The sequence below is a fragment of the Notothenia coriiceps genome, unplaced genomic scaffold (assembly GCF_000735185.1).
Source record: "Notothenia coriiceps isolate Sejong01 unplaced genomic scaffold, NC01 NC01_scaffold00018999, whole genome shotgun sequence".
Classification (NCBI taxonomy): Eukaryota; Metazoa; Chordata; class Actinopteri; order Perciformes; family Nototheniidae; genus Notothenia; species Notothenia coriiceps.
Window position 1 is genome coordinate 2,091,909 of NW_011351700.1, and position 15,495 is coordinate 2,107,403.

At 37.8% G+C, this 15,495-nt stretch overlaps 1 protein-coding gene and 1 long non-coding RNA gene across 4 annotated transcripts in view; one reads left to right on the forward strand and one right to left on the reverse strand.

Moving 5' to 3' along the window:
- The window catches only part of LOC104951482 (keratin, type II cytoskeletal cochleal-like), a 26,970-nt gene that overhangs the window by 2,227 nt on the left and 9,248 nt on the right, over positions 1 to 15,495 (reverse strand). The window lies entirely within an intron of this gene.
- The window catches only part of LOC104951481 (uncharacterized), a 62,817-nt gene continuing 53,139 nt past the window's right edge, over positions 5,818 to 15,495 (forward strand). For all 3 annotated transcript variants that reach the window (XR_799030.1, XR_799029.1, XR_799028.1), the window contains exons 1-4: positions 5,818 to 6,083; positions 6,564 to 6,634; positions 8,919 to 8,967; positions 9,495 to 9,562. This is a non-coding gene — a long non-coding RNA (uncharacterized lncRNA). The remainder of the gene's footprint in view (positions 6,084 to 6,563; positions 6,635 to 8,918; positions 8,968 to 9,494; positions 9,563 to 15,495) is intronic.

Consider the following 15,495-nt stretch of genomic DNA (forward strand, 5'->3'; position numbering starts at 1 on the left):
AGTACTAGTACTACTATACTACTACTACGTACGTACGTACGTACGTACGTACGAGTACGTACGACGTACGTACGTACGTACGTACGTACGACGTACGACGTACGTACGACGTAGAGACGAGTAGAGAGACGAGAGAGAGAGAGAGAGAGAGAGAGAGAGAGAGAGAGAGAGAGAGAGACTATATTTATCCCAAAGTTAAAAGCAGCATTTTGACAGTCAGAGAGAGAGAGAGGATCCGTTTCTCCCGTGTAATTATTCAAAGTTAATGTAAACTTTTGAATAATGGACTTCGTCTACTACAAGTAGTTTCTTCTTTGATGTAATAATTATGTTGTTTGTTGTTTATAGAATCATTTATTGAAAAATGAATCTGAATTCTTCGTATGTTACGATTATAAAACTGAAGCAATATAAAAATCACTTCCATTACCTGAGTTTTAAACATCAGCATATCCGGTCATAGTCCGGTAATTACCTGCTAACGGAAACTCAGCTACACAATTCTTATTATTATTATTGAAACTCGAACGGTAAGTTTCAAATTTGTCCGGTAAAATAAAAATTTTAACGGAAACCCTGGCTCAGACATAACCTGATCATGAAGTTACAAAACCTGCTAGAAAATGCTTTCATTTTGAGGAGAATTGGTTTGGCAAATATCAGACACCCAATCACCCATAAAACATACGTACATAATCACATACATTAATTGCATTCAGGTAATAATTACAGTCTGGTTTTGATATCTCTTGCTAGCAGCCTGGATGTGTTATCAATCACAGGGACACAGGAAATGTTACTTATATGGATATATTTGCGTGCATTACCCTCATTTCACCAGCTCACGTCTTCTGTAAAGATTCTGGCTATACCTGACTAGGCCTGTCGCGATAATCAATAAATTGACTTATCGTACGATAAATAAAAATGGACTCGATAACTTTTTTGAGCTCGATACATTGCCGTTTACATAAAGATGTGACCAGCATTTAGCCAGTGTCTGCCGCGTTGTGTGTGCCGGCCACGCGCGCTGTGAGGCTCACACACAGCCAGGTCAGGAGTCAGACAGGAGACAACGTGTGACTTGCTCGAGGGGAATTTAAAGTGAAGTGGAATTGGTTACAAAAACCTAATTCCACATCTCCGGTGTGGGAGTATTTTGGATTCAAGCCAAATGAACGAGGCCAACCTACGGACTTCAATGAGCCGGGAAGTCGCATTTAATTAATTTGTTTTATTTATTATATATAATTTATATATTTGAATATTATTTCACATTTCATTTACAATGTTGAATGTTCAATAAAAAGTTCTGTTTGAAAGGATGTACTTGAATTATTATTATATATTATCATTATGTCAGTGGTCTAAAATGGTCTTACAACGGTGCCGACAATATTATCGCAATAATTTCCGGGAAAATGTATCGTCCAACAAAATGTATTATCGTGACAGGCCTATACCTGACACGCTAAGTTTGTTCTGACAGCCACTACACTCCAATGCTTATCAAAAACAACAAAGCTAGGGTGAATTCAAAACACCAGAGTAAACTGCGTCATATAACTGGATCCCTCATACGCACATGCAGTCGTGCCTTCAGTCACAACACTGGTGGGAAGAACAAAAAACTCATCAAAAAGCACTTAATAGCTACCTTTATTTTAGGTAAAGTAGTTATATTGAAGTCATTTTAAGTCAGAGGACTGTGTGGTCTTTCTAAATGATTGCCTTGTGTGAAATGTGATAGCTTCCATCAGGTCGGAGGCTAATGTTAGCTTGAATTTGAAGCCCAAACACCTGACTTGAAGGATCAAATATTCCCTTTTAAAAACATAGTTATAGCATCAATAACACTTCAAGAGTAACTTTAACATGGCAAACAAGTAGACAGAGATACTCTCGACCAGTCATTCAAGTATGAAACTGTTTTTTTTACCATTTACACTAGCTGTACAGTATTTAATTTTGATTACACAGTCTATCTTTGCTCATCTTAGTCAATTTGACATGCATATAGTTCACCTCTCCACATTGGGATCAATAAAGTACTTCTTATCTTATTAGTCTTGCAGCCTTCTCTTGCACTCTTTTAATAGTTTTGTATTGTTTTATGCGTTATATATATTTGTGTTGCATTGTTGTAGGAGCCTGGGACTTGAGATTTTCATTTAAAAAAACTACACTATAGCTACTGTGACAAAAAAGCCTTTGAATCTTGTAGGCATAATATTGCTAGCTAGGATAGCTAAATAGCTCACAGAGTTGACACAAAGTTCACAGGAGCATTTTGACAGTCAATCTGCAGGAATTACAAAATTACTAATAAAATACAAATAAATTAAAGATAAACATTGCAAAATTAAGTATAATATATACATATTCTCAGTTAAAAAAATACCTGTATTCAGAAGAGTATCTTAACACTTTAAAATATACAGAATACATAAGAAAACTCTCTAATATACTTAGTGTAAACTGTAAACTTAGTGTACTATATACATTAAAACGTGTGGTACAGTAGATCAATTGCAAGTAAACGCAGCTGCTAACAACCTTAAGCCAGCTAAACTGAACTGAAATATACTAAACATTTAAAAAACGTACATCATTCAATGACTTCCCCTTGTCATCAATCAGTGAATATTTATTCTGATTAATGTCAGTAATCAAGCTCAGTTTTATAGTGCTAATAACGTAGCGCTAGCAGCTAAGCTATTGCAAGGGTTTGTTATAATTAACGTAATGTTAGCAAACATAAACAAACGTCACCATGTGTGGGATTAACATAAAATTACATATCAATACTTAAGCATAAATGAGGTTTGATACGTGGCCTACTTTTAATACAAGACTGTCTTAAACATTAGCAACATTAGCCTAGCCATGTGAGCTAACAAAGCTACATTAGCAACATTAGTAATGTCGATTAAAAAGCAATGTTTTTACTCACCCTGAGTATTTTCTGTCATGTTGGAAGGCGCGTCCCGCTTTAGAGTCTCACTACAAAACCGGAGAAGTGCATTTAATGTTTAATATTTCACCATTTTGACGGTAGAAACATGAAACTATCTGCGGCGGAGATTTCACGAGCAGAGCAACAACATGGACGAACTGTGTTTGGTGCAGTGATGCATTGTGGGTAGGAGACGCTACAAAAGAGGGAGCTTCTTGACAGGTCATGTAAATACAGATGCAAACATTAGGACATGTTTTCTTTGTTTGTACTGTAATCCACACATTTTGAGATGCTTTCCAATATTGGTGAACTTATATTAAGCCACACGTTCCGGTTTTAACATATGATGATATCAAATTTGTCCTTCAATTTGAAAAACTAAACAAAAATTAAATTTTGAATCAATAATTTCATTATTTTAGCCAAATATTTCATACACAAATGTCACTTTCTTAACATTTCCCCAGTATTTGATGCGTTTCTTAATTATACAGAGGTCTAAACACCTATTCCTGAGTGACCACTCGTTTTTTTTTTCTTCTGTTTTGTGTTTATAATGCCCTCACTTTTGAATTTATCAAATGAACACTGATGTTAATGTGCCTTTTTTTCATATGTATTGGAATAATTGTTCAATAAAGTAAAAGAGTACAACTACAGGGTTGACTGGCAGGATTCATTGATGAAAAATATTGCAGGTTTTCTTTCTATAATGTGGTTTCTGGTATGCTTATAAGTCAGATTTTGTGTAGATGTGAGGGGTTGACACATGACTGTCAGTCCCATGATTCTTTAAGGAGGCATGTTTAATAGAACAACAACTATATGCATGCATCAGACACTCCATTTTCAAATTTGGAAATCCAATATGGTACTTAGTCTTTATTCAAGTCCCTCCTTTGATTTTCCTTCCCTGTAAGGTCAAAGCCTTTTTATCTTTTTATCTCTGACCAGGTTTTTCTTCCTCCTTTTCCTTTCTGAGAGTAAAAGTTGTTGTCTGCAGCGAGACTACAGTAGATTTTCCAACCCCCAAATTCCTCCTTTGGCTGACAAACGTCAACAAAGCCCCCGAGAGACACCAAAGAGAGGTGAGCAGTGAACTGAAGCCTCATTGTATCGGCTCATTATGGCGTCCCGCAGTGAGGAAGATGCTATTTTGTAGCAGCACAAGGTCAATATCTGAAAGCCAGGGCGATGGAGTGGATCAGCCATGAGATTTTTAATTTGAGAAAGCGTAAAGGGGTTTTCCCTGCAAGACGGTGTGTGAATTTCAACTGTGGGGATTGTAGGCAAAATGTTGAGTCGGCAAATGTTGTGTTCTCTTTAAAAAGTATGAAATGCAAGCTCCCTGATTTGTGTCACATGCAGTTTTTGCTATCTAGATTTCAGGCAAGGGACGAGTGCTGCTGCTTATAAATGCGTGATGTTTCAGCCTCACACACACACACAGTTTCCATGCTGTACGTACATGAAGAATCTTCTATATCCAGTGTTTCTCCTTCATTTTAATGCAAATCATATCAATACGTATCCCACACTTTCTTAAACAGCTGTTCCCAAAGCTGTCTGAGATATTTCTCCGCTTCCTGGATTCACTTTCCCAGGAATTTTGATTTTACGTCCAAAAAGATGTGAAAAGGGGAGCTGTCACTCTCTATTATGGTGACCTCAATGATTGTGTGCCCTATCCACATCCAGCGGTTTTCCATAACAATGCCAATTAAAGGGTGCAAAGCCGAAGGAGACAAGACTTGTTATTTTCAATCCGAAGGACAGAGATTCTTTACAACAAACTTGTCTGTACGCCTCTAAAATTTGATTCAAATGCCAACTTGGAAGTTGTTTTGTGTGTGAGACAAAGCGTTTTTTGCTCATGAGGGTCAGCTACTATCTTGAGAACGTGATACTGGAGTTGTGGAGTTTATTTTGCAAATGAAAGATTATACAAAATAATAATCATAATGCATTGTGTTTTTATGTACATTGTTGAAGCAGACTCATAGTTAGGGGAGGTCAAATGAATGTGTAACCATGTGGATATATCATGGACACTATTGACTTAATATAATTTCTTTTGGCAGACTTAGTACTGTAGGTTTCTGTTTTATCAACAAGGAACAATTCGGGTATCAATGCATGGTTTTAATTGGAAACTGGTCAGGGATCAGAGCTTCAATTGAAAGGAATATATTCTATTTTGATATCCAAAGACAATCCAATATGCATATGTATGCTGAATACAATAAGCAAGCAAGAGTAATACATCCTGGTACTCATAAAGCACAATTTAATGCGAGGACCATTGCTATAATTTCAACTGTACGAAGTCTTGTGCAACAAAGCATTATGCAGTAAGAATTAAAACAATGCATATCACTGACAATTGTAACTGCTGCTTTAAAACAAAATGGCACAGTGGGAAAAGGGAAAATCGACGTGGTTATTTATCCTCATATGTTACGTAAATCTGTAGAAATTAGATTCAAAAACATATGAAATTAGGGTTATTTAAGTTAATTGCATCTAGGTATTATTGTGTACAATTACCCGTATAATTTATGTACATGTCTGAGGTATTACTAGTCTTTGTTATACACAATACACTCATCTGCAATGGGTGAATAGTCTGCAGTCAGTGACCCACATTTCAGATCTGCTTAACTCAGACTGTTGTTTTATTCAGTGCACTGTCAACACTACTGTGAGTAGGCGGAGGGGGCGGGGTTTCATGCTTATCTGCCTCTCTGATTGGCTGCTAGATTCGATTTCTCTTTTCCTCGATTCCTATTGGCTGCTTGCTGCTGTCAGTCTATATCTGTTATCACCGCTTCCCGCGCCATTCCACGTGCACGCGCGGGACCAGCAGGCACGTCCCCGCTTGGAGACTGTCTGGGGTCTGTCTGAAATTGATAAAAATTGGAGATGGAGTTTTAATTTGCATCTGTTTTCACAATTGTTCGAGGAAGACGCTCGTTGGAAATGGATTTTTATTTCTCGCGCTACTCCTAGAGAACGCCTTCGCCAAAAAGAGTCGCCTTGCTGAGATATACATGTATTTTCTGTAAACGCTGTGAAAGTTTTTTCTCCTGCAGTGTGTCAGCAGCAGACAGCTCTTTATTCCCAGGTAGGTGAGACAAGTTAGTGCACTGAGCTAACGCTGCTGCAGCATTCGCCTTTAAATGTTGTTTTGTGCACGCTTTGCTTAGAAAATAAACAACCCTGTTCTGCATTATCATACTGAGTTTTACATTAATCATTTTTAGCTGTTTAAAGAACGCGTTTAATGCATATTTCTCCCACATTGCACCCTGTAAGCTAGCTGTTTTGTTTGGAGGTGGTGCAGGTGACGCACCTGTGCTGATGATGACGCTGTTCATTAACCCCACCTGTTCATTACCTGAGCGAGAAACTGCCTATTTTGCAACATTATCCCCCTTTATTCCTCTCATTTATGATTAAAATGCCCCACACCACCGCTTTATATTTCATATGTCACAGGTGGCAACATCCCAACTAATCTAAATGAGTGTGTGTGTGTGGCTTTAGAGGTGATGTGAAATGAACCCTGTTTGACATGTTTCCTTCTTCCTTTGCTCTTGTTTAGGCTCTGCAGGGGATCATCCGTCAGCCTTGAGTTCAGGAGGAGTGCACCATCCAGACTGCAGCCTGCACAAGGTTGGTTGAGACTGGGGTCAGATCCACTGCATGCATGAAATGGAGTTTATCACACAGCATTTATTCATTTATCTTGATTACACTCCTAAACAAATTAATTCATGTTTTTCGATGTTTTCTTTAAACTTTCCACAAGTAGCTTCATAGTCCAATAAAACTGTCTGGTAGCATATTTAGTACATACATATTTAGCTTATTTATTAGCACATACAGCATACACACTAATATTTGAATGCTGGGGTCAGATGCATGCATTTAATAGAGTTTATCAGACGGCATTTATTCATTTATCCTGATTACACACCTAAAAAACCAACATTTTATTCATGTTTTTCTTGCGTTTGGCATCTTAATGCTTTCGGTGTTTACTTTAAACTTTCCACAAGTAGCTTCATAGCCCAATAGAACCTCCTGGTAGCATCAATATATTAATATTTATTTATTTATATTTATTTCACACTATATTCAAATGCATAGCTTTGACGTCACTTTAAATATGTTTAATCTTGCTGAGTCATCACTTTAAATGGATAAATCTGCATGTTTGTATTGTTTTTCACGCTATCTGTAGTTGAGTTTGGCATATTTGATATATTGCGATGTTTATTTCGAACAAGGCTCGTCCAGACTGCGGAAAGGGTCTATCGTCATACTGTTTTCTACCCAAAATGTGGCACTTTTGCATCAATTTAGTCATGCATTCAACCCAAAACAATGTGTTAAATGCAGGTAATGTGTACCTGGTCTGCTGCTGCTCCCTCAGACTTGTCTAGACGCTTTTGCTCTGTCACTGCAGATTTGAGCATTGAGTAGTCATATGACTCAAAGCCTTTCTCCCTCCTCCCCAGTGTCTGCTCTTTTGGGGCAAGATGGCTGCTATAGCATTGTTGTTATCCATGAGTTGATGTTAGCAGAAAAACATGGGGTTACATTACACTTCAGGGACACCCCAGGAGATCTGCACTGAAGAGACGGTTAATGGACATCCTTTTAAAAGGTTTTCCCAACTTAAATATTGTGCGTTTAGACGATTTGATGATTATTTATCGCTATGTTTCACCAAAGCAATCCAAATACTGGGCATTTTTCATGTAATTCTTGACTTGATGGGTGTTTCATTCCCTACTTCTTGCTCCATGCTACGTATCGTTTTGTTTTGGGACGCGTGGTAGCCATTTTGTCTGATTCATGACTGGCAATTGGTGCCAAAGGCTTCCTAAAATGTGTTCAAATTTCTAAAAATATCAGCAGTGGCTTCTGATCTTGAATTTCTCCTTGAAATTCTTTCTCTCTGCTTTCTCTGTATTTGTATATATAGAATACAGTATCTTGCAAATAGGCTCACCTCTAGTCTGTTTCTGGATACCTATCAACAACACCGTACAGACAGTTTGCAAGAAATAAAAAACAATTGCTTATAATTAAAGCATTTTTTAAACATGTAGCGCCACCGAAACACAAGTAACATTTTACGCAATGTGAAATAATTTACAAACGTTGACGATAACGCATTAGCAGCTGTAAAAAACATTTTGTAATTGTGTATGAATTAGCCTTTTCGGTACATTTTGGACTAATTACCTGCAGCCGCCTAATCTAGATTGCATTTGTCGAAAAGGTGCATGTGACGGGTTATATTTGAGGTGTTACCATCACCTTGTTTTGAACTTATCTGCTTTAATAATAACCTATAATTCTTTTCGTAAAAGTGGAAAGCTAGAGGATGGAAGAAAACCGTCTTGCTTACGTTTTTTTGGACCTAACTTTTAGTGGACTAATTAAAGCACATAGATTTTTAAGGCCTTGTTATTATCACATGTTTAACGTACTTAAATACCAACTCGTAAAAAGTTGAACACTGGTTGATCGAAGACAAGCTTTTTGCACTCCTGTAAAGTTACGTTTCATAATCAACCTGCTTTTCAGTGGATTTATTAAAACGACATGCATGTGTTCTCCAGTCTGCACCATGCAATATTAGTTTTTGCACTTATTCTCACGGCCCACAGTGATTTTGGATATTATCTGAGGCATGTAAGAGTGCTCCTCGCCTCTCTCTGACATTACGAGTTACTTCCCCTCAGCGAGTCTCTGATGTTTATCAGTTTGCTGTATCAGTGGCCAGCCTGGACAGATCTCTTCATTAACACCTACTTACTGCATATCTGCTGTCAGCTCGTCCTGTCATAACCCTTAAAGCTTCTCTGACTGCTTCTTGTGATTATGGTATTCTCTTTTTAACCTGAGAGGACAGACACACTCAAAGCATGCTCTGTTTCTGCAGGGCCTGATCCAGTGTCTCACACAAATGACTGGTATTGCAATTAGCTAAGGTAAGGGAATAGAAAAACACGGGAATATGCATTTTTGTTGGCAAAACGTCTGACATTGCAGTTTTTAATTATAATGATTACGAATGCATAAAACAAATCTGTTTCCGCAGTATTTATTTAATAATTGCAATCATTAGCTTTTATATGCATCTGACTAAATGAGGTTTTGTGCATTGTCCTACATTAAGTGATGCATTTCTTAATATTACCTTAAAACAATTCCTATTACGGCTTGAATTAAACATTTAAATATCTTTGTATTAATGTGAATAGAACTACTACATACAGCTCAGGCTTTTATTACGATGATGTTCAAAAGCATTATTGGTATAAAAATAATATTTTAAACCTCTACAACATGATATCTTGTTAACTGTTCGACTGTAAATTTAGCGAAATCCACGAAAAACAAATATAAAAGGTTTTTAATTGAATGCATTTCCTTTCGTATTCTCTCAGCTTATTATTAACCCCCGCGGTGTGTATCTTGACTCTTAAACCACAGTGTTTTCTCTCTATTCTCACAGAGACCCAGGGTTGTCCTGCAGCCTGTCATGCCTCCATGCCCTCTCCGTTGCAGTGTGACCGCCCCATGGTAAGATCCCTCTTGACCTTTCATTAAAGCACATTTGGGCTGAAGTTAAAAGTGCAGAGGAGCTATTCCAGGAATGCTTTAAGGTGCTGCAGAGTGCCTGAGGGAAATCTGCACACTGCACTATTTACTGAGGAGTTTTCTCTGGCTCGTGACGTGATGAGGACTGATCAAATTCAGCGCCGTCATTCACTCGTCAGCGGCAATCTTTTTCCCTGATTGGTGATCTCTTCATAAGATAATCATGGATATGGATCTGGTAACTTTCACTTGAGGCTTAGCCCGAGAAAATGCTGATGCAAGACGAGCTTCGAGCCGAACGTCCCGCGTTTCTATTGGCTCGCTGTCTCCACCCACAGTCACGAGGTACAACTTCATCATGATGTCTGGAGGAAACAGCTTCTAATGCTGCCTCTGAGCTGGAATGAAAAGATTTCTGGGGTTATTTCTGTGCACAAATGTTGTTTCTGAGCTCTGTCGTGCAGCCATTGTGTTCCTATAAAGCTGTGGGTTGTTGATAATCCCAGAATCCTTTGCTTCGTAGTGACGCAGTTTCCTTTGACATTGGCGTGGCATATTTTAAATCAAGGCCTTCGCTGTATTTTAAGGAGTCTCCTGGCAGACTGCCAACACATGGATCCATTTGCCTGTTCCCTCCTCCTTCAGAGCACCACTGCACAGCTGTGATTCTGCACTGGCCATCGATAACTCACAGCCAGCGGCGTCCATCTTAGATTTGGGCGAAAGAGATGAAGTGAAATGAAGCTTTGCAGAAAACAGAAAATCTGAACTCGCTGGAAAATGTTCAGTGTTTAAAAAAACGCCACGACTTTTACAGAGAAACAGATTTCAAAATGTGGAAATACGTTTGAGTTAATGAAATGATTTATAGGGTTAGTTTTTGAGTTCTGCGCGATAGATTCTCATTTTATTTTAGCGTTAGAAAGTCCTATTTTTCGTTCTTTTAATCCGACTCACAAATACATTTCATCGAATATTCTTTTGCTAGAAATTCACGTCGATAAAGCCTTGAGTACATTCTTAAAGCCGCAATTAAATTCAAAGCAGATAATAAAATATACAGCAGTTGGAAAATAAAAAAAGAATTTATCTGAAAATGTTTGTACGATTTTTTTTTTGCAAAAGCGATCGACGCTGCATCTGAAACACAAACTTTGCAATTTGAGATTTTTGAAAAGCAACGTAAATATGTTTTGTTTGTATAGTCCCGTGTTTAAAATGTCTGATTATTACAGGTGTTGTTTGACCCCGTTAAATTGTGTTTTACAATATGAAATCAAAAGATGACGGCAAATTAATTGATTTAAATTAAATAAATGCGTTTTTTTTAAGCGAGGCGAGCTTCGTCCAAATGAATCTGTTAATTCAGAAAATACATTTAAAATAATAGGATGCTGTTTTATATCTGATTTGTACGACCGTATTATGCATTTTTATTTAATTCACGACACTATTTTATTCTCCTACTCTTTATATATATTACACGCACTGTAAATATTTTATTTTATTTTATAACGGCATAAAAAGTGTAATTTTGTGCAATTTTTTTTATTCTTCGTCGTAAAAATCGTCTATTTTTAAAGTTGCAAATACACTTTAAATGTATAATATTCCCCTTGCATGATGCATTTAGAGTACTGTATATTGTGCTGTGGAGGGGCCTCCTGACTCCCTGAGAGGTTTAGCTGACCTTTACCCTCTTAAATACTTGTTTTGGTTCCCTGTTAAGAGCGGTGTGAAAGCCACACTGTGTTTAATGCCACGTAGCACAACAGTGGCTGTCAGGGACATTAAGCCTCTGCACACAGCGAGAGCAAACGTGCCCTAATGCACGTGTTGCCCAACCTGTAGGTGAATGCATTAATAGTTGGATTTTATTGATTGTTTTGCACGTTTTAAATCTGTTGCAGAATGGACATGCACGTTGAAAATGGCAGAATGTAGTGAAAATAAACGGAAATATCGTTAAGATATTTTTTTATGTAAGACAACAGAACAATGTGACTTTAGAAAAGAAGATATTTGGGATTATATTGATAGGAGAACCTGCCTTTCATGAAGCATACTAAAGAAGTAGCCTAACAATGAGCTCATAGGACAGTTTAAGAAAGCGGAAATCAAATCTGAGCTGCTGTGTTTTGCTTTAACACACAGTTAATCTCACACACACTATTCTATGAACATATAGGTTCACCTGCTGAGTTAAAAACAGAGCAACCATCAGAGACTTGTTTATGGGCTGGATTTAAATCAAACTCTCTTGACTGCAATCGGATTGACTTTGTAATGCAGTGTGCTCGTCTATAACCCTCTCATAAACGCTCAAACAAGTGCTCACTTCCTGGGTAAGAAACTTCTAGCCTGAGATGAACTCCGGCTTTTCTTTTTACTGAGTTCTCAGAGTGCTGGGTAAACGCTTGCATGTGAAGACACGTCGTCCAAAACGGTTGCATATAAGCTTTTAATATTCTACATTTAACGGGATAATCAGGATGCTAATGACGGTAGCTGTACTCCCTTACAGTCGCATGATATCAATCAGATTACTGTTAGAAATTGGGGATTGCTAGTGTTACTAAAAACCTAAAAACATCATAGTGTTTGTTGTAAAGGATGTTCTCTCTTCTCTGTCAGCTGTTCTGTTCTGTAGGATAATACTTTCAAAGTGAATCCATACTTCTACTTCCTGAGTCTGCTTCATGGTTTTCACTTTCTTTGCCTCATGTGTTCTGTTTTTAATTCAGCAGGTGAACCTATATGTTCATAAAGTAGTGTGTGTGAGCTTAACTGTGTGTTAAACTCAAACGGAGCATTTTCTGCTTTTTTAAACTAGTCTGTGTTCGTGTGTTTCAGTGTTGGTGTGTCGGCTGAATGAGCTTCATGAAAGGCACGTTGTCCGATCAATAAAATCCAATTTGATCCTAAATATCTTGGTTTCTTGTTCTGTACAAAAAACACCTTGTATTTATTTCCTCTTGTGTTTATCTGCATTGCATTTGATATTGGAGTAATCAGGGTACTTGTATTATGCACTGTTGGTGATGTAACCCTGCACTTCAGTTTCTCAGCAAAGGTTGTAAAGTACAAAGTGTCCTTGTAACCCTATATAGATCTCGACCTATACTTAAAGCATAAAGGGATATTAAGAGGTATAGAAACATTTTGAGATGTTAATCCGTTCACTTTCTACCATTTTAATCACGGAACAAGCCCATTTGTTATCCTACGTTTTAATAACATCTGTAGTGTGGTGCTTTGAAAACCATATAAACAAGACGTTACGATAATATTTCGGTTATTTTTTAACTCAAAAATGCTAAAATCCTCGTCTAATATCTGGAATTTACTCTAAAAATTTGACTATATAAAATTAAACATGTTTTTAATAAAGCTTTTACAGAGATTTAATGATGCAACCCCACTGTTCAGGAGGAACAATCCAAATGTGTGCTTTTGCTCGTCTGTAATTTAGTTTAAATATTATCTTTTGTGCGAAGGGGTTTGTGTGCAAATCAAACATTAACATATAAACCATCAGTTGACTTTCTACCCATTTTAATGAAGGAACGCTTCAATGTGTTGTCGTGGAGTTTCACAATAACAACGGTACTTTGAACACCATATAAAAAACGACATAATAATAGTTTGGGGGTTTCTGTACCTCAAAAATGCTAAAATCCTCGTCTAACATTTTGCATTTACTAAAAGAATATGACTTTGGAGAGAAAATATCAAATGAACATGTTTATACTTTGAAAACCATTTAAAAACCAACGTTAAGATAATATTTTGGGTTTTCTTTTTACCCAAAAAAAGGCAGAAATCCTGGTTTAAAATCTTGAATTTACTCAACATATACAATTCAACATGTTTTATTCAAACTTCTGCAGGTTTTAAACTAACATCGCAGAGATTTAATGATGCAACCCCTTAACTCCTGTTAAAGAGTAAAAATCCACATGTGTGCTCTCGTGTAATTTAGTTTAAATATGATCTTTGTGCAAAGGGGTTTGTGTGCAAACTAAATTTCTACATATGCAAAAAAGAACCACTTTTTTAATTGCCTGAGTTTAGCAGCTTGACTGAAACTTTTCAAGTTGTTTTGAGGGTGGGCTTGCATTTCTCCCTAATTGGGGCTTATTGGAACACACCTGGACACACCTTCCTCCTTTTGCCTTTTGACCTTTTTGTGAATTAAGACGGCAAGCTAGAGTTCGTCAACGAAGGGTGGAAGAAGGTTGGGTGGGGGGGGTTCACCGTGACTAATTAGTAAATCTCACTCCTCTGAGGTGAGGTCGGGGGGTTTATGAGTAAATACCCACCTGCTCCGAGTTGCAGTAACCTAATCAGTCTCGGTGGACGTTTGAAAGTGAATATTTCATATCTGCGCTGATCTCTACCAGCTCTCATATCTGACTCTCTCTCTCTCTCTCTCTCTCTCTCTCCCCGTAAGCCTCACACAAACGGCAGGGTCTCTTCCCTCCACACAATGAGCAGGAAAAGGTCAGGCCTAATGAAGTCGGGGGTGTGACCTCTAGCATTCAGTGACTTCTCCCTCCGTCCTGCCGCTGAAGCCATGCCGCTTAATCCCTTTTTGATCCTAATTGATAGGCATTAACATGATCCTTATCCAGGAGCGGTGTTTTGTCTTCCACAGCCCTGCTCTCCGGGTGTCGGTGACACAAAGTGTGAAAGCGTTAAACCAAATGTGAAATTGATATTTTTCATGTTAGTGTGCCGGTGTTTTCTGAAACGCTCACACAGCAGAGCGGCCGGTGTTTCAGCGTTTCGCCCTCTGAGCTCTTAGCAGGACTTAACACATGACCTCTGGAATCCCATTCTGGCCTTTTATCTCCGTCACAAGGTGATTACCGCCTCGCACTGTCGACTAATTACCCTCTTCAAGACGTTTGGCTCCCATATCACCTTTTATATACAAGTGCAGGAGCTCTGCGAGTTCCCAAGAGCTTCATCTGGAGTCACACTGCAAACCAAAGCTGTTTAGATTTATTATCAATGAACTGGTGGCCTCTCGACTCTAATTAAACATTTTGAATAAAAGCTATGTAGAGACGTCGTCCAAAAGCTTTTGCATATAAGCGTTTAATACATTTAACGTGATAATCAGAATGAAGGTAACTGTACTCCCTTACAGTTGCCTGAACAATCAAGATTAATGTTAAAAAATGTGGATTACTAGAATCATTACAGTGTTAGTTAAAACCTAAAGAAGGCATTTAGTGTTTGTTGTAAAGGATCAGATGTTATCTCTTCTCTGTGAGCTGGATAATACTTTGTGTGAATCAAACCAAAGCTGTTATTTATTATCAATGACCTGGTGGTCTCTCAAACATTTCCATCTAATCTAAAGTTCTTTCTTTACATTTCACAACTTGTTCTTTAACATTTTAAACATTAGCTCAGTATAACATGCTGTGATAACATTGAATATCTTAATTGGACGTTTATATATATTTGTTTGAATCTTTTATTGGACATTTTTACTTTATTTTCTTCTGTTTTTCATTCTTAAATTGTGCACGAAAACCTGGGATTATTCAAGTATTTCTGATTAAACAATGAAGCAAGTCAAATTATGAATACATCTGTACTGTGGGGGAAACTCCTGAAGCAATTGGAGTCAGGACTCAGAGAGACACGAGGAGAGCTGGAGCTCTGATGGAGTCAGGACTCAGAGAGACACGAGGAGAGCTGGAGCTCTGATGGCAAACACTGACGGTTTATTTGGAGCTTTGGCCGGAGAATTCACAAAACATGTCACGGGCCACGGTCTGACCACACGGTAGAGATGCCACAATCAATTCTGAAGAGCCCTCCTGTAGCTCCAGGTTTGAACTAGCTCAGAGTGTAATAATCAACATTCTTCAATAGAGAGACTAAACAGCTGAGGACAC